Source organism: Mustela nivalis (assembly GCF_964662115.1).
Source record: "Mustela nivalis genome assembly, chromosome: 12".
Classification (NCBI taxonomy): domain Eukaryota; kingdom Metazoa; phylum Chordata; class Mammalia; order Carnivora; family Mustelidae; genus Mustela; species Mustela nivalis.
In genome coordinates, this window is record NC_139031.1 from 39,362,918 (window position 1) to 39,379,471 (window position 16,554).

General features: G+C 41.7%; 1 protein-coding gene across 37 annotated transcripts in view; it reads left to right on the forward strand.

The window, feature by feature from the left end:
* The window catches only part of ELMO1 (engulfment and cell motility 1), a 521,082-nt gene that overhangs the window by 30,579 nt on the left and 473,949 nt on the right, over positions 1-16,554 (forward strand). For 2 of the 37 annotated variants that reach the window (XM_082693126.1, XM_082693127.1), the window contains 2 exons: positions 462-594; positions 5,178-5,334. The exons of the other annotated variants lie outside the window; for them this stretch is intronic. The gene's annotated coding sequence lies outside the window, so the exon portion shown is untranslated. The remainder of the gene's footprint in view (positions 1-461; positions 595-5,177; positions 5,335-16,554) is intronic. 37 annotated transcript variants of the gene reach the window in all.

Genomic DNA, 16,554 nt, shown 5'->3' on the forward strand with positions numbered 1-16,554 from the left:
ATAAGTGGTGGAACCAGAGTTTGAACCCTGATACTCTGACTTGGGGTCCCATGCTTCTCAAATCTTTGTTTCAAGGAACTGCAGATGCAATCCAGAATTTTTCAGTGATTCAGAAGGCCCCTGCATTTTTTCGAAACATGAATTTTGGGCCAGTGGATCGATTCACTTTGCTTAATTTGTTTTGGTGAGGTTGACGTTATGCTCATTTGCACACGCAGTCCCTGAAAGCGGTGGGGGATACCCCGGGAAGGCTCTGGGTTGCAGGAGGAATTAGCATGGAATTAAGAAATTCACAGGTTTCATACATAGATAACCTTGAGAACTGACTCACCTGTTACTGAGTATGTGTTTCCAAACAGAATGTTACTTGCTTTTGTGTAATAAATAATACCAAGTCAAATCAATTTAGATAACTGTTTTAAAAGTTGAATAGGTTTTGTTTTCTTTTGTTTTTACTTCAGGAAGGTCTCAAGGCTTTGAATATATGCTATGTGCATTGCAATACTCAAGAGAAAAGAAATAACCATTAAGTGTTTTTGGGAACAAACCTGACAATTGTTTGCTTATTTATTTGTTCTTACTTTATTCTGGCAGGTAAGGTTCTCATCATGCACTTAGGAGGTGTTGTTTTAGATTTTTGCAGTGTAGCTGTTAGGATGACTTTGATTGTAAGTAACAGAAGACCCAGTGCCATGTGACTATATATGAGCAAAGGTTAGAGGTATAGTGAGCTGTAGAATTCATCTCATTCTGCCACTTTCTAGGTCATTTAGGATTTAGGTCATTTAGGACTTGGTTTCTTTTTTTCCCCCCGTCTCTGCCACCATTGAAATTTGGATCTCGACCTGGGGCAGCTTTCCCAGCAAATGAACAGGGTGGTGACCAAAGAAGGCCAGAAGAAAAAACCAGATCTCTTTTAGGAAGAGTGAACGGGCACATGGACGTGGTCCACCATGGCCAGTGACTTGGATATGCCTAATTTAGATTAATGAAGATATTAATTCCAGTTTTTCTTTGCCTTACATGTATCGATATTCTAATGTGATGTATAGGGCCCCCCTCCCCCTGCTAATATTTTCAGTGAATATTTCTGTAGTTACCTCTAAACACAGAAAAGGCTTGGACACTCAGGGGTGTGAGTCTGCGTATTTCAATTTCCCATGTGTCAGTCCCATAGATCCAGTACAACATTCGTGTTGGCTGCTAACATCCACGAAAGTTTATAAGTTTTCTTAGCAAAATGAATGCTATCATGATGTTGGACCCATTCATTGCTATGTGACTCCCATTTACACTTAATATTGTTTTGATGTGGTCGTATCCTGGTGAATGTAGATTGACTTCTCTTCATTTACCCTTTCAGTTTACTGCTTTTGTATTTGCTCTCAGTTCTCAGACAAGTGCTGAAGAGTGTTTTCCTGAATGACAGGTGAGGGACAGTGAGAAAAGGAGAACTGTGGGCTCTAAGTTTGCACGTCACATGGACACTCGTGTTTTGGCCATGGGGATTTTTTTCTGAGAAGTGAGAAATGGCTTCAGATGACTCGGTTCATTTGCTGCTTGCCCTGTTTATTCGCCATATTGCACCAAGAGGTGTTTCCTTCCATTTTTCAGTTGATCGACTGGACACCTGTGACACGCAACAAGGTATGTTGTGTGGATTCCAGGTCGATGGAGACTTTCTTTAGAAACACAGCTTTCTCGGTCTTGCAGTCTGGTCAGGAAGAGGAGACAAGCACACAGATAACCAACACGAAGGATCAAGGGAGGCTCGGAAGTTCCAAGGGGTTGGGAGGAGGGAAAGATTCCCAGTGAGCTGAGAAGTCATGCCTGAGTTGGGGAAGGGACGAGAGTAGGGACTTCAGACAGGGGAAGTGTCAGACAAAGGATAGATATTATAGTTTGGCTAGAGCCTAGATGTTGTGAGTAAAAAAAGAAAAAGGAGGGGCGCCTGAGTAGCTCAGTGGGTTAAAGCCTCTGTCTTCTGCTCAGGTCATGATCCCAGGGTCCTGGGATCGAGTCCCGCATCGGGCTCTCTGCTCCGCAGGGGGCCTGCTTCCTCCTCTCTCTCTCTTCTCTCTCTCTGCCTGCCTCTCTGCTTACTTGTGATCTCTGTGTGTCAAATAAATAAATAAATAAATAAAATCTTTAAAAAAAAAAATAAAAAAGAAAGAAAGAAAAAGAAAACGAACAAAAAAAACTAGTTGAGTTACTTTCTTGTACTAGTGATTTATTGTTTAACAGTTACCCCAAAACTTAGTGGCTAACTCAACAAGAGGTTTCTATGACCTTTCCTCGTTTCCATGGGTCATGGGTCCAGGAGTAGCTTGGCTGGGCAGTTGTGGCTGAGGGTCTGTCCTGAAGTGGTTCTCAGATGTCAGACTAGGGCTGGAACATTTGCTCCGAGATCGTTCATTCACAGGGCTGGTGAGGTAGCACTGGTCTTCTTGACGGGATGGCTGGCCTTCCCCAGAACCAAAGTTTGACACAGAGTCAGTCAAGTGGCAGCTGTATCCATTTTGGGTGGTAGCCTTGGAAATCACACAGCATTATTTCTGAAACATTCTATGTGTTAGAAAAGGCCAGTCTAAGGGAAGGGGGAACTAGGAGTCACCATTTATAGGGAGGAATGTCAAAAATAAAGAGAAGAGTTTCAAAGAATGTGCACAGATATTTTAAAAGCTATACTGTTCTTGAAAAAAAAAAGACAGAAGCAGAAATGACAGTTGTATTTGCCATGGTCTTTCTGTAGTTGTTTCAGTGTAGTCTTTCCTCATATTAGCTGGCATGCTAGACTATTTTGCTTGGTCGACTATGGTATAAATAATGTCTTAAGAACATTTTCATCTAGGGGTGCCTGGGTGGCTCAGTCATTAAGCATCTGTCTGCCTTTGGCTTGGGTCATGATCCCGGGCTCCTGGAATGGAGCCCCGTATCGGGCTTCCTGCTCGGCGGGAAGCCTGCTTCTCCCTCTCCCACTCCCTGTGCTTGTGTTCCCTCTCCTGCTGTGTCTCTCTCTGTCAAATAAATAAATAAAATCTTTTTTAAAAAAAGAATATTTTCATCTACTAGTTATTTAACATAAAAGTTGGTGATTGATTCAAGAGGTATCTTGTAGCCGACACTTACCACAGAAGGTCGTAGATAAAGCAGAAGTGGCTGGGGCTGAGGTGGTAGGCGCAGCCTCCCCCGAGGGCCCCACAAACACTTTGACCCCTGAGAACAGAGCTCTGTTTGAAAGCCATGCCACGGATCCTTCCACTTCTTTTTTGTTTTTCCTTAAGAATTCAGTTTGTTCTTCAGCAGAGCTCTTTCCTATTCAGTGTTTTAGAATGGCTTGTAAAGTGCATTCTAATCGTGACAATTATTACCAGTACTTTAAACAGGTGGTTGGGCCATGGCATGGAGTGAAAGTTAGTATTGTTTCTTTTTTTTTTTTTTATAACAATTTTTATTTTAATGACTAATGTGATGGGTTGATCACCTTTTCATCTTTTTTTTTTTTTTTAAGATTTTATTTATTTATTTGACAGAGAGACACAGCGAAAGAGGGAACAGAAGCAGGGAGAATGGGAGTTGGAAGAAGCAGGCCTCCCACTGAGCAGGGAGCCTGATGTTGGACTCGATCCCAGGACCCCAGGATCATGACCTGAGCTGAAGGCAGAGGCCTAACCACTGAGCCACGAGGCACCCCAGTATTGTTTCATTCCAAACATACGTTTTGTGGGTAGAAGTGGGAGGTGGTTGAGATTGAGGAAGAGGACTTTAAACAGAATTTTCGTCTCTGGGGAGCACACATTAGCTAAGTACAGCCTTGGGACTGAAACAGAGGGGTGGTGCTAGCGATGAGAGATATGAGCCACCATTCCCTGTGACAGCAAAACTAAAGCCATCCGTGATGACATAAGCTCAAATGGTCACAATATTACTGCTGGAGTGGGAGGTGCAGTTCTGAAAACGGAGACTCTGCGTACTTTCAGCTAAGTGTTTTTCATAATTACCAGAGGTGACAGGAAATTTTTATGAACCAGATAAAGAAAATTGTGCTCATTAGTCATATGAATATTAGTTTTCTCAACATAACAATATACTGCTAAAGTCCCTCTCCCTAAAAAAGCCATTTTTGTACACTGTGTGCAAGAAAAGAGACCCTCTAATAGAGAAATTGGAAAAGCAGATTATATTAACTCTCTTTAATTTAACACATTTAAAAGGGCAGTCGCCAGCAAAATTAAATTTTTCGCGAAGAAACTTGAGGATGAAATCACGAAGATACTACTTTTTCTCTGCTATCATTTTCTCCTTTCATTGCCGCCACCGATGAAGTTTACCCACTTGCTCCTGGAAAAGAAAGAACACGGAGCTTGCTGCAGAGGTTTCTTTTTAAAATTAAGAAGGGTTGTAGTAAATGCAGAAAACTAGAAGACACTGGGAGCTGATGGTGAATGCAAGAAAGAGGACTGCATTTGTTTTCCTTTTTTTTTTTTTTTTTTTTAACCGAAGGAGATTACTGTTCTTTGAATTCATCCATTAACAATCACTATTCATACCTGTGGGATTTCCCATTCAGAATATCGGTGAGGGAGAATTAGTTGCTCTATCTCCATAATTATTTCTTAAAATGGTTTTCTAAGAACCAGCAAAATGCTCTGCTACTTCTCCTTCCTCCTTCCTGTTGCAGCCGCTCCAGGTTTTATTATGAAAACGTCTGCGTGGGAGTAAAAGACCAGGCTCTTACTTAGCAGAGGACCTGGCATGGAACGGTGTTGGTAAACGTGAATTCCTTTCTTCCTTCCCTTACCCTGATGCCTTCTGCACTGACCCCAGCATCGAAGTAGGGAGGCCGTCAGAAAGAGCTAGGGTAGACGGACGGCTCGTGGACAGCACCCTGTTCTTCATTCAGCTAAAAATCTTCCCACTTCTGTCTTCTTCCCTTTGCAGCTTTACCTCTTTCTCCCCAACATGTAACCCACTGTTTTTTTTTTTTTTTCTTTACCAAAATTTAAGTCAGGTTGCCTTCTTTTAGGGCTGGACCCACAGGCCCAATAATGGGGTCTCATTTCTTGAATTGTACTAGCTTTCTCTTGTTTGAGTGAAGAAAATTATTAGAAATTTGGATCATTGTTCATTCAGTTTTCATTCCTGTAGGTCATGTATGCATTCATTTCTTTGTTCAGCAGAGGATTTGTGGAGGGCCCACGGTGTAGGGTTGTACGTGTGCTGGGGTGGGACATGCTCATGGAGACTGTGGTGACCTAGACAGCCGGCCCTTTGTCCCTGCCTTTCAGTAGCTCATAGTCTGGTGGAGAGAAGGAGAGACAGGCATGTAAGTAAGTAAGTACATTTTGAATATGCATTTATCCAACTCCTGCTGTGTGCAAGATAATGCTTGGATTTCATATAAATACCAGGTTATGCTGAACTTGATCCTTTCCTTCAAGGGACTTCATAGTTTAGTACAGAAAAGAAGACACATATCTCATTTAGCAACAATTTGGAGAGTTTTCTATGTGTCAGTCACTAAAGTGCTGTAGTTGGGAAGTTCAAGTTTATTTTCATGTTATTTACATAAAATAGGCCCTTAGTATGCAAAGAAAGTAATTATCTTTGGAGCTGGTGTATTTAGAGTGGGAACTGAAGAGGAAGTGGGAAACAGTGGTTAAGAATAGTTGAGAAGTGGGGCGCTTGGGTGGCTCTGTTGTTGAGAATCTGCCTTAAGTTCTGGTCATGATCCCAGGGTCCTGGGATTGAGCCCCGCATCGGGCTCCCTGCTTGGTGGGGAGCCTGATTCTCCCTCTCCCCCTCCCTCTGCTTGTGTTCCCTTTCTTGCTGTGTTGCTATCAAATGAATAAATAAAGTTAAAAAAAAAAAAGAATAGTTGAGTAGTTAACGGCTCTGGACTCTGGGAGTCATATATATCTGAATTTGTATCTTGGCTCCATTACTTAATAGTTTTGTGACTTGGGGTGGAGGAGACAGTTAATTACCTTTTCAAAGCTCAGTTTCCCCATCTACAAAATGGGGATAATACTGATAATACTTTGTATTTTTCAAAGATGGCCAAACCAACATCTCTCATTCCACATATTTTTACCAATGTCACTCATTCTGTGAAATGACAGTCCTCTCACTTTGTAATAGGGTTTCTGTCTCTTCTCTTTGATCTTGAGGGGAAGGCTGTGAGCATCTTGACCGACAGAGTGTAGTAGAAGTAGTGCTATATGCCTTGCAAGGCAAGATCCTAAAAACGCTACGCACCTCCATCTTGCTCTCTGGTGTTCCAACTCTTGGAAGCCAGCCACCATGCTGTGAGGAAGATCAAGCTGTTCATGGAGAGACCCACATGGGAGGAAATGAGGATGCTGGCCCACAGGCCTGGCTGAGCTCCCCGCTGACAGCTAGCACAGCTTGCCACCCTTAGAAGAGAGCCATGCCGAGTGGATCATGGTGGCAAGCCCCAGGTGAGTTGCCCTGGCTAACTCCACATGGAGCGTAGACCACCCAGGCCTGCTCAACTCTGCCAAGCGATATGGTCATGAACAAAATACATGATAGTTGCTGTTTGATGCCACTAATTATTGGGATGGTTTGTTACACAGCAATAAATAACCAGGACATCTGCCATGTAAAGTTGCTAAGGGGAGTCAGTGAAATGATGCATATAAACCAGCACAAAACGAATGCTTCACTAATGACAGCTCTTTTCACTATTGTTACTGGCTGAGAAGATAATGAAAATCAGCATTAGTTCAAAGTGAGGTCAGGATCTGAAATTCCCCACCATGAACTTCTGGTATCTGGTAGGTTTTAGGGAACTTGTTTTGTTCGTTTTTTGTCATCTGCAAAAAATTTTGTGTATCAGCTCCCCGGTGTTCTTTTCTCTGGGTTTATGATACTGACTCTGCTAAACTCTGTCCTCCTTTGAGTTAGGGTTTCACTCAAACTTTCAAAGTCATGGCCAGAATTGTAATCAATGTTTAAACTTCCAGGATATTCTGTGAATGTCATGCTCCTGATGTTATTAAAAAACATTTTTTAAAATTGTGGTGAGAAACATAAAATTTATCATCTTAACCATTTTTAGGTGTACAGTTCAGTGGAACTGAATATTGTTGTGCAACAGATCTCTAGAACTTTCTCATCTTGCAAAGTGAAACTCCATACCCATTGAACAGTAACTCCTCATTCTCCATTCTCCGTGCTCCCAGCCCCTGGCAACCACCACTCCACTCTCGGTTTCTAAGAGTTTGATGACCTCACATGAGAGGAGTCAAGCAGTATTTGTCCTTTTGTGACTGGCTTATTTCACTTAGCATAAAGCCCACGAGATTCAGCCCTGTCTGGCATGTTCTTTGGGTACATTTTTACAAGACGTACAAAGTATCATTACAAAATGATACAAAAGACATTTTGCTGAACTGCTTCTTTTGAAGGCTGAATAGTATCCCATTGTACGTCTAGCCCACATTTTATTTGCCCTTTCATCTGCCAGGGGACCTTTGGGTTGCTTCTGCTTCTTGGCTATTGAGATTCAGGGTACAGTGAGTGTAGAGGTACAAATACTGCCCTGCTGCTCTTTCTCCCACCTTTCCCAAATACCGGAATCTCACTGAGATGCATTTGAGAGAAGTAGGGGCTTATTTGTGTTTGCTGCTAATTTTTCCCAGTAGATCTTGGAGAGTTGGGCATCATTTAGGTAGACGAGCTGCCCGGACTCCTCCTGGGGGCTTCATCAGCATGCCTATCTGTTGTGTGACCTGAGCAAGATTAGAATTACACTCCTGTTTGCAGGATTCCTCCATGCTTCCAGAGCAGTTTCACAAGCATGATTTTATTTAACCCTTGCTGAATGAGGACTGTTTCTTTAATATGGGGAACATGAGGATACAATTATGGATGTAAACTCCGTGCAGCTGTGGGTAAAGTAGTATTCATGTTCTCTACCAAAATGGACCTCATTTACAAATAGACTGACGTAGTTTCTTCCTTTATTTTTTAAATTAATTGATGTTATTGTTTTAAGAGAAGTTTTAGGTTTATAGAGAAATCAGTAAGTACAGAGAATTCTCATATGCCCCTTCTCCCTGCACAGTTTCCCTTCTTACTAACGTCCTGCATTAGTGTGGTACATGTGTGGCAGTTGAAGCAATGGATGATGCATTATTATTAACTGAACACCATAGGTTACATCAGAGTTCACTCTTTGTTTTGTACAGTTCTGTACATTTTAACAAATGTATAGTGTAGGGATCCATTGTTACAGTATCACACAGAATAGTTTTACAGCCCTAAAAATCTCCTGTGCTCTACCTCTTCATCCCACATTTCTGCCCACCCCCATCCAGAGCCCCTGGCAGCTATTGGTCTTTTTACTGTCTCTGTAGTTTAGCCTTTCCTAGGAAGCTGTATCATTGGAATCAGACCGCGTAAGTCTTTTCAGACCCGACTTCCTTCACTTAGACATATGCATATCAGATTCATCCTTTAGTGTGTGTGTGGCTTGATACCTAGTGGCTGAATACTATTCCATTGTGTGGACAGACTGCTCATTATGTGCTCAACTATTAAAGGATGTCTTGGTTGCTTCTGAGTTTTGGCGATTATTAATAAGGTTGCTACAAACATTTGGGTATAGATTTTTGTATGGACGAAAGTTTTCTACTTATTTGGGTAAATACCAAGGAATGCGACTTTTAGATCACACGGTGGAAGTCTGTTTAATTTTGAAAGGAACTGCCAAATTGCCTTCCAAAATGGCTGCATCATTGTGCATTCCCAACAACAATGAATGAGACATCCTTTCGGTCTGCATCCTCACCAGAATTCGGTGTTGTCAGTGCTTTGGATTTTCAGCTATTCCAATAGATGTGTAGTGTTATCTCATTGTTGTTTTAACTAGCAATTCCCCAATGACATATAATGTTGATCATTTTTTCATATGCAACATGGTTTTAATTTTAATTTTTAAAAAATTTCATATTGAACTCATTATAGAGTCACTAGAAATTAAAAACAAACAAACAACAACAACAAACATGTATAGAGCCATCCCTTAATCCAGCTTCTCCCAATGGTAACATCTGACTTAATTAGAACATTATCAAAACCGGGAAATTGTCATTGCACAACACAGTGAATTAGACTACAAACTTTGCTGGGATTTCCTCAGTGTGTTGTGCACTGATTCTATTTTTGCGTGTGTTTATAGTTCTGAAAAATTCTTTTGCTTATGTGGATTTATGTAATCACAACCCCAATCAAGATACAGAACTGTTCCTTCGCCACACAGACACACCCTAGAACTCTGCCTCCATAGTTGTGGGCTCTCCCGAACCCTGCCCTGCCCTAATCTGGCATCCGCTGTTCAGACATATGTTTTTAAAAAAGATTCCTGGAATTACTGATCTCATTTTGTGTCTGCATCAATATAATATGAAGTTTATTGATGGATTGATCTTCTTTTGGCTTTGGATATTTACAGGTCTAGTTTCAGGTTAGAGTGAGCACATGTATCTTCATGTACCTTTTGGAACAGGAATGTTTTCCTCCTAGAATTCAGGTATAAAGAAATTTTGTAGGCTGTGTTGCAAAGTTTTGAAGGGGTAACAGAGAAAGGGGCAATTTAGTGAAATGAGAACACTGCAGGAACTTGGAACAGGTTTGACTTTAATACATGTGTGTCTTGCTACAGATTCTAACGTATAGTCATTAATCGTTAAGGCAGCAGATGAATTAGGCTGGGATTATTGTACAATAAGAACTTCACAAAGGTTTCTTTAGCAAGTTTCTTTAAGTAAAGATGTACATTGGTTCATTTAAACATGATTTACATTTACCCAAACGGGTGCCTGGATGGCTCAGTCCGTTATGTACCCAACTCTTGATTTCAGCTTACTCAGGTCATGATCTCAGGGTTGTGAGATCAAGACCCCTTAAGAGAAAGTCTGCTTAAGACTTTCTCTCTTCGTCTCCCTCTGTACCCCCCTCCCCCACCTGCTTACATGCTCTCTTTCTCTAAAAAAAAAAAATAATAATAAATTTCCCAAAACATAATTTACAAATAATTTTTCACAGGAAATTCCAATTGGTAGTTACTAACTAGCAAATGATACCACTATTTGACGGAAGAATCATGGGAGAGAGAGGTCGAGATGGAAGGAAGGAAGGAGTCAGTGCGAGTGTGAGCCCATTTCAGGCTTGGTGACATTTGACGATAGTGCTGGAGCCCACAAAAGACATGTATTTAGCATGCTGGGGACATTTTAATCTCTCAAGTCTCAAAGGGGAGGAAAGCACGCTTCAGAAGCCTCTGGAGAGTCGTCTTCTTTTCTTCCTTGTCCTTCTGCCCCCACCCCCTCCTTTTTCTTCTGGGAAAATGAAGCATGGCATGTTGTATCTTGGACTTGGTAACATCCAGACTCCAGCCACTGGCTGCTTTGAAGGGTTATACATGCCAGGGAAGTTAAATTTGTGCCAAGAGATTATTAATTAAATAATTAAAATCTACAAACAACTGTATTCTAGAGCAGTTTCTCAATCTTCGTGCTACTGACCTTTTAGGCTAGGTAATTTTTTATTGGTGGGATGTTGTTCTTTACATCGTAGGATGGTAGCAGCATGTCTGGCCAATACCCTGTAGAGTCCAGTAACACCCCCTCCCTAAGTTATGTCAAAGAAAAGTGTCTCCAGACATTGTCACATGTCCCCCAGGAAGCAGCAAAAGGTGATTCACCCCTATTTGAGAACCACCAATTTTATTTGTATATTCTCACAGCATATATCCTTGAAAAATCTATAGTATTATTTTCTAATTTACATAAATGGTGTGGTATTTATATATTCTCCATCTTGTTTGGTCTATTTGTTGTTATGTTATTGTGTTTCAACCACGAATGTAAATACAGTTTATCCCTTAAAGTGCTCTATATTGGGTGGCCTTTAGACTGTATCCTCATGACATTTTATTTATCTGTTGATGGACATGTAAGTTGTTGCCAATTTTGCCATATAAAAACTATTCCTGGGGGTGCCTGTGTGGCTCCGTCAGTTGAGTGTCCAAATCTTGATTTCAGCTCAGGTCTTAATCTCACGGCTGTGAGTTCAAGCCCTGTGTTGGACTCCACACTGGGCATGGAGCCTATTTAAAAAAAAAAAATTCCTCAGCAAATATTTTTTGTCCATGCCACCCTGAGCATATATGTGATTGTCAGAAATATTGAAGAACAGCTTATTTATTTATTTAGAATATTGTTTGTTTATTTATTTTGAATATTGAAGAAAAGCTTATTCAGCTTTGTTATAAACTACCAAGTTGTTCTCTAAACAGGGTTTATTCATTTATTTACACTCCTAATCATCAGTGGACGTCATCTTATTTACTCCATATTCCTACTGACACTTGATACTGTAGAATTCTTATTCTTTGCTCCGAATATCTTAACTGGTATCTTATTGTTATTTTAATTTATATTTTCCTGAATAGTAGTGAGTCAGTTTTTTAAACCAGTCGGTCCTTTGGGATCTTCTAGTCAACTACATTTTATTTTTTTAGTCAACTACATTTTAAGATGAAAAAATAATACTAAGAATGTATTTTTTTACTTCTTTTATATTACTTTTATTTGCTAAGAATATTTTTCTGTCTCATTGTTTTATGTTCCTTATTTTCTTGTGCTGAATTCAGCATCAAATCAAATGGAAACCTTTCACATTGACAGCCAAGGTGGGAAATGTATACGTGGAAAAAAAAAAAGAAAAAATTTTGATAGTACAAATTGACCAGCCACCCCAAGATGATGGCTGTTTATTGAACTGATTGTGTTTGGCACAGGGCCGAGTCCAGGGAAGGCACTCAAGTATTTGCATGAATGATTGAATGAACCCTGAGATGTAATGAGCTAAAGTCAAAGTCCTAGGAGCAGTTTAAAAATACCCTTAAAATGGCTTTTCTCATCTCTTGGAGCTCAAGTTTGATTTCCTGATTCTGTCTGTACCCCGCAGTAGACGTCAGAATTACTGATAAGGGGAGGAAGTGTCGACATTTTCCTTATTAGGATGGGTTTCCCAGTGAGTTTGACCCATGCTACTGGGGGCAGTCCTCCCAGAGGCCAGCTGATAGGCCCTGCAGAGTTGACCCCCTGGCGTAGAGCGCTGTCCCCCGAGGCACATGCAGTTTCCTCTGGAAGGTCTCTGGAGAATGACTGGAAGGGGTCCAGCCAGTCTGCACTGCAAACTGCCACGACTCTAGTAAGCTTATCTTCCAGACAACCTCATTGCCATTAACAAGCCCAGCATCCCAGGTCCCAGTAAGTATGCAAAAAATGATTTCAGTGCCCCACGCACACCAAGTTTAATTGCTTTGTGGTTGTATAAGATGCGAGATGAAGGAACAGGATTGCCTGCAAGGAATGCATCTGTGTGTGTAGTTGTGTAATTTATCGCATCACAGATACTCATGTCCATCAAAGCAACATGGAAGTGTATTTGTTTTACTTGGTGTTTTGGAAGAATAACGCACATAGTTAAGCTTTCCCTAGAGTTAAATTTTGTGGGCTTATTTTTGTGCTAAATGGTGCACATAATGCATGGTAATATTTTGTCAAACTGAAAAATATTTCTTGTTGAAAGAGATTGTTTAGAAGAAGGCTTTTTAAATCTACCACATGGAGGGTGCTACGAAGTCCATTTGTGTGTTTATTTCTTTTGTGATCCTTGTTTTGAGTAGGCATCTGTGGACGGCCTACTAAGGGTAGCATGCTGTCCCTGTTGCAGGAGCTGGAAAGACAAATAAGAGGGAGGCCCTGTCTTTCCAGCTCTTGGTTTAATGGAGATAAGGACCTGTGAACAGATAGTCCCTATGAAAGGTGATAGGTACCAGGTGATACAGGACAGAGAGGAGGAACCCAATACCCACTTTGGGAAAGTTGCAGGTTTCCCACTGTGTCCTGAATAATGAATGTGGATGTGATCAAGAAGGGCCAGGGGTGGGGATGAGGCTGGGGGTGGATATTCCAGGCAGAGGGAACAGTATGTGCAAAGGCTGAGAGTTGTGAGACAGCCTGACATTGTGGGGAGAACTGTTTGTTATTATTCATTCTTGTTTGGTCTGAATGTATGAAAGACACCCATGCCCTACTTGTGGGAATGATTCATTCAGATAAAATCCCATTATCACCCCCAAATCATGCTAACTAACACAAGCATTTTAGTCCCCAGCTGGTGGCCCCCATTACCAATGCTTCATTGATCTGGACACAGTGACTTCTCTCCAGGGAATGTGTTTGCTTAACAAATGCCTTCTTCCGGCCAATTTCATAGAGGCCACACTTTCAGTGAGGATCCTGATGGTGTGCCCACTTGCATTTTATTCAGAAGAGATGAGAAAGGAAAAAAAAAAAAAAAGAGGGGAAGAGAGTTGAGCCAAGTAATCCCTGATTTTTTATTTTTACTACAGTTTTTTTTTTCCCCCATCAAGTCAGTTACCCAACTACAACCTCAGTCTGTTTAGAACTAAAATTTGAAGTCCACATCCAGACTGCAGAGAACACCGTAGAAGAAAAGATCCAAGACACATTTGGGACTGGCTTGTCAGACCTCCTTTCATAAATATGTACTGAATTCAGAAACTGCTCCATTTCCACGGAGAAGCTAGATCTCCACGGTGGTCGGAGTTCTGGGCCGGGTCTGGGGAGCAGGTGAACAAGGCTTGGGTAGACGAGAATCCCTTTGGAAACCACTTGCAGGACCTGGGAGATTTATTATCGACTAGATTATTACTTCCATTCATGCAGAGAAGCATCTGAAGAAGACTATTTTTTTCCCCCCAGAGATGTCATTATCAGAGGTAAAAATAACATGGGAACCATAGGGATGCCTTGGAAAGCGGAGGGCATGGCTAGGGCTGGTGGAAGGAGGACCCTGATGCGCAAGCGCAGGGGCCCAATGCAAATAATGGCGCGCCCTGCTGGAGAGCGTGGATGTGCTCAGGAAATCCCTGCAACAGTGCAGTGAAGGGGAGACGGAGGTCGTCGGGAGCTGCTTAAGGTCAAGGTCAGAGATCCGTCTTGGTAGGGGTAAGGAGGGTGGTTTGTGGAACAGTGAGGATAGAAGGGCTGGTGCAGACCTTTCCACGCCATGTTGAAACTGAGTGAGTTTCCAGACTGATTTGAGAAGAACACTTATTAACTTCAGGGATTCTTTGCTTCCCGTCCCCTCCTTCATCCTTCCGCTTCTTCCCTTGAGTTTATTTTTAATTTTTATTATTTTTTTATTTTTAAGATTTATTTATTTGAGAGAAAGAGAGAGAGAACAAGCAGGGGGTAAGACAGAGGGAGAGAGAAGCAGGCTCCCTGCTGACAAGAAGCTGGATTTGGGGCTCGATCCCAGGACCCTGAGATCATGACCTGAGCTGCAATCAGCTGCTTAACCCACTGAACCACCCAGGTGCCCCTAGACTTTATTTTATTAGAACGGTTTTAGATTTATAGAAAAACTGAGCAGATAAGACAGAGTTCCAAGATATATTTCCTTTTCTGCACACAGTTTTTCCTGTTACCAACATGTTGTATTAGTGTGCTTCCATAAAAAGATTAACGAATCAATACTGATACATTATTATCATTAACATTCATAGTTTACCTTAAGATTCACTCTCTGTGTTGTGTAGTTTTAGGTTTTTAATCTTTAAAAAAGATTTTATTTATTAATTTAAGAGGAAGAGAATGAGCAGGGAGCCCAATGGGGGACTTGATCCCAAGATCCTGAGATCAGGACCTGAGCCAAAGGCAGACGCTTAACTGACTGAGCCATCCAGGCGCCCTCTGTGGTTTTGACAAGTGCGTAATGTCATGTATCCTCCATTACAGTATCATACAAAATGGCTTCACTGCCCCCAAATCCCCTGTACTCCGCCTGTCCCTCACAAACCTCGCCTCCCGTCCCCACGCCTGCACCCCAGCCTCCAAAGCCCTGGCAACCGCTGATCCGATCTTTTTATTGTTTCCATGGTTTTGTCTTATCCAGAATGTCACATAGTTGAAACCAAACAGTCTATAGCCTTTTCAGACTGACATCCTTCACTTAGAAACACTCATTTAAGAGTCACCCAGGGGCTCATGAGTGGCTCAGTTGGTTAAGCATCTGGCTTTGGCTCAGGTCATCATCCCAGGGTCCTGGGATGGAGCCCCGTGTCTATAACCCCAGCACAATGGCTAGATTGTATGATAAAGACTAAATGTTTGGCTTTGTAAGAAATTGCCAAACTGTCTTTTGGTGGCTGAACCATTCCTCCTTTTTAACTTTCCATCTGACTTTAGTTTGAAAATAGAAATCAGAGATAATTTATGGAGAAATGCAGGTGCTACTTACGATGTAGCACACTGACTTTAAAGTACCTGTTTTCTTTTACGTAGGATACAGTAGCAGAAGACTTGACCAACAGTGCTTTTTACTATAAGGACATTTATTGTTTACTTAACCAGAAGTCAGCAGCAAGTGGCTTCAGATTCATTAAATAGCTCAAGGACGTCATCAAGGACCCAAGCTCTCTTCTCCTCTTCTTCTCACCCACATGAAGCATGTTGGCCTTTGGTCTTTTGCTTGCTCTTCTTAGTTTCGAGAGGGCTGCTGGAACACCAGGCATTACGCCCTCTTATGCTCAACAGGAATAAAGAGGAAAAGGAAACACCAGTAACTCTCCTCTTACTTTGGCTCTGCCATCAGAAAACTGACCGTTAGCAGATTTCCTCTGACATTTTATTGGCCTCAGGTGGGTCATATAGTCACTCTGGCTGCATTGAGGCCGGGAAGTGGCTGTTCTGAACCCCTCCAATGTTTGGCCAGGCCTCACCCATTTATCCACTAGGCACTTTTTTTTTTTTCACTTCAGTTTCATCTGTGATAGGAGGGTAGGTGTGTTTACTCACCTTCAAACTGTGTTTCCATGAGCCCTAAGTTTCTGATGATGAGCATAGGGGTCCCTGCTGGGAAAGGGAGTAGGGACAGAGCGAGCTAGGTTCTGGCCTCCCACTTCTTCTGGACAAGCAACTTCCAACTTCCTCACAGGTTAGAGCTCCTGGAGGGTTTCTTTTGGATAAGGCGGGGCAGCTAGTATTAAGAGTGAAAGCACCCTGAACTCGATGACAGTCAATGTTTCTATCAGTTGGAAGAGTCAGATTTTTGGACCAAGGTGAAGCAAGGCTATTCGTTTCCTAAGTGTGTCGTAAAATCCTTGGAATCTTTGTCTTGAAAGCTTTGCCAGATGCACATGTTGAGCACCTGTTAAAAGAAAATTGGTTTTGTCCTCTGTCCTAAAGGAGGAGGACTTTGCCATTTGGAAAGTGGTTTAAATCTTTCTTCTTCCTTGACAAGGAGATGGTCTGGAGCTGGGAGATAAGATGGTCAGCAGCCCGAGCATTACCTCTAAAAAGTAAAAAAATTTGATCTTTCTTCGTCTTTTCAAACATAGCAAATCAAATATCCTTCAGTCACTGCGGGAAAGGATGATTTGTGTTCTCCTCTCCCCTCTTCTAACTTTTGCCCATGTTTACGTGAAAT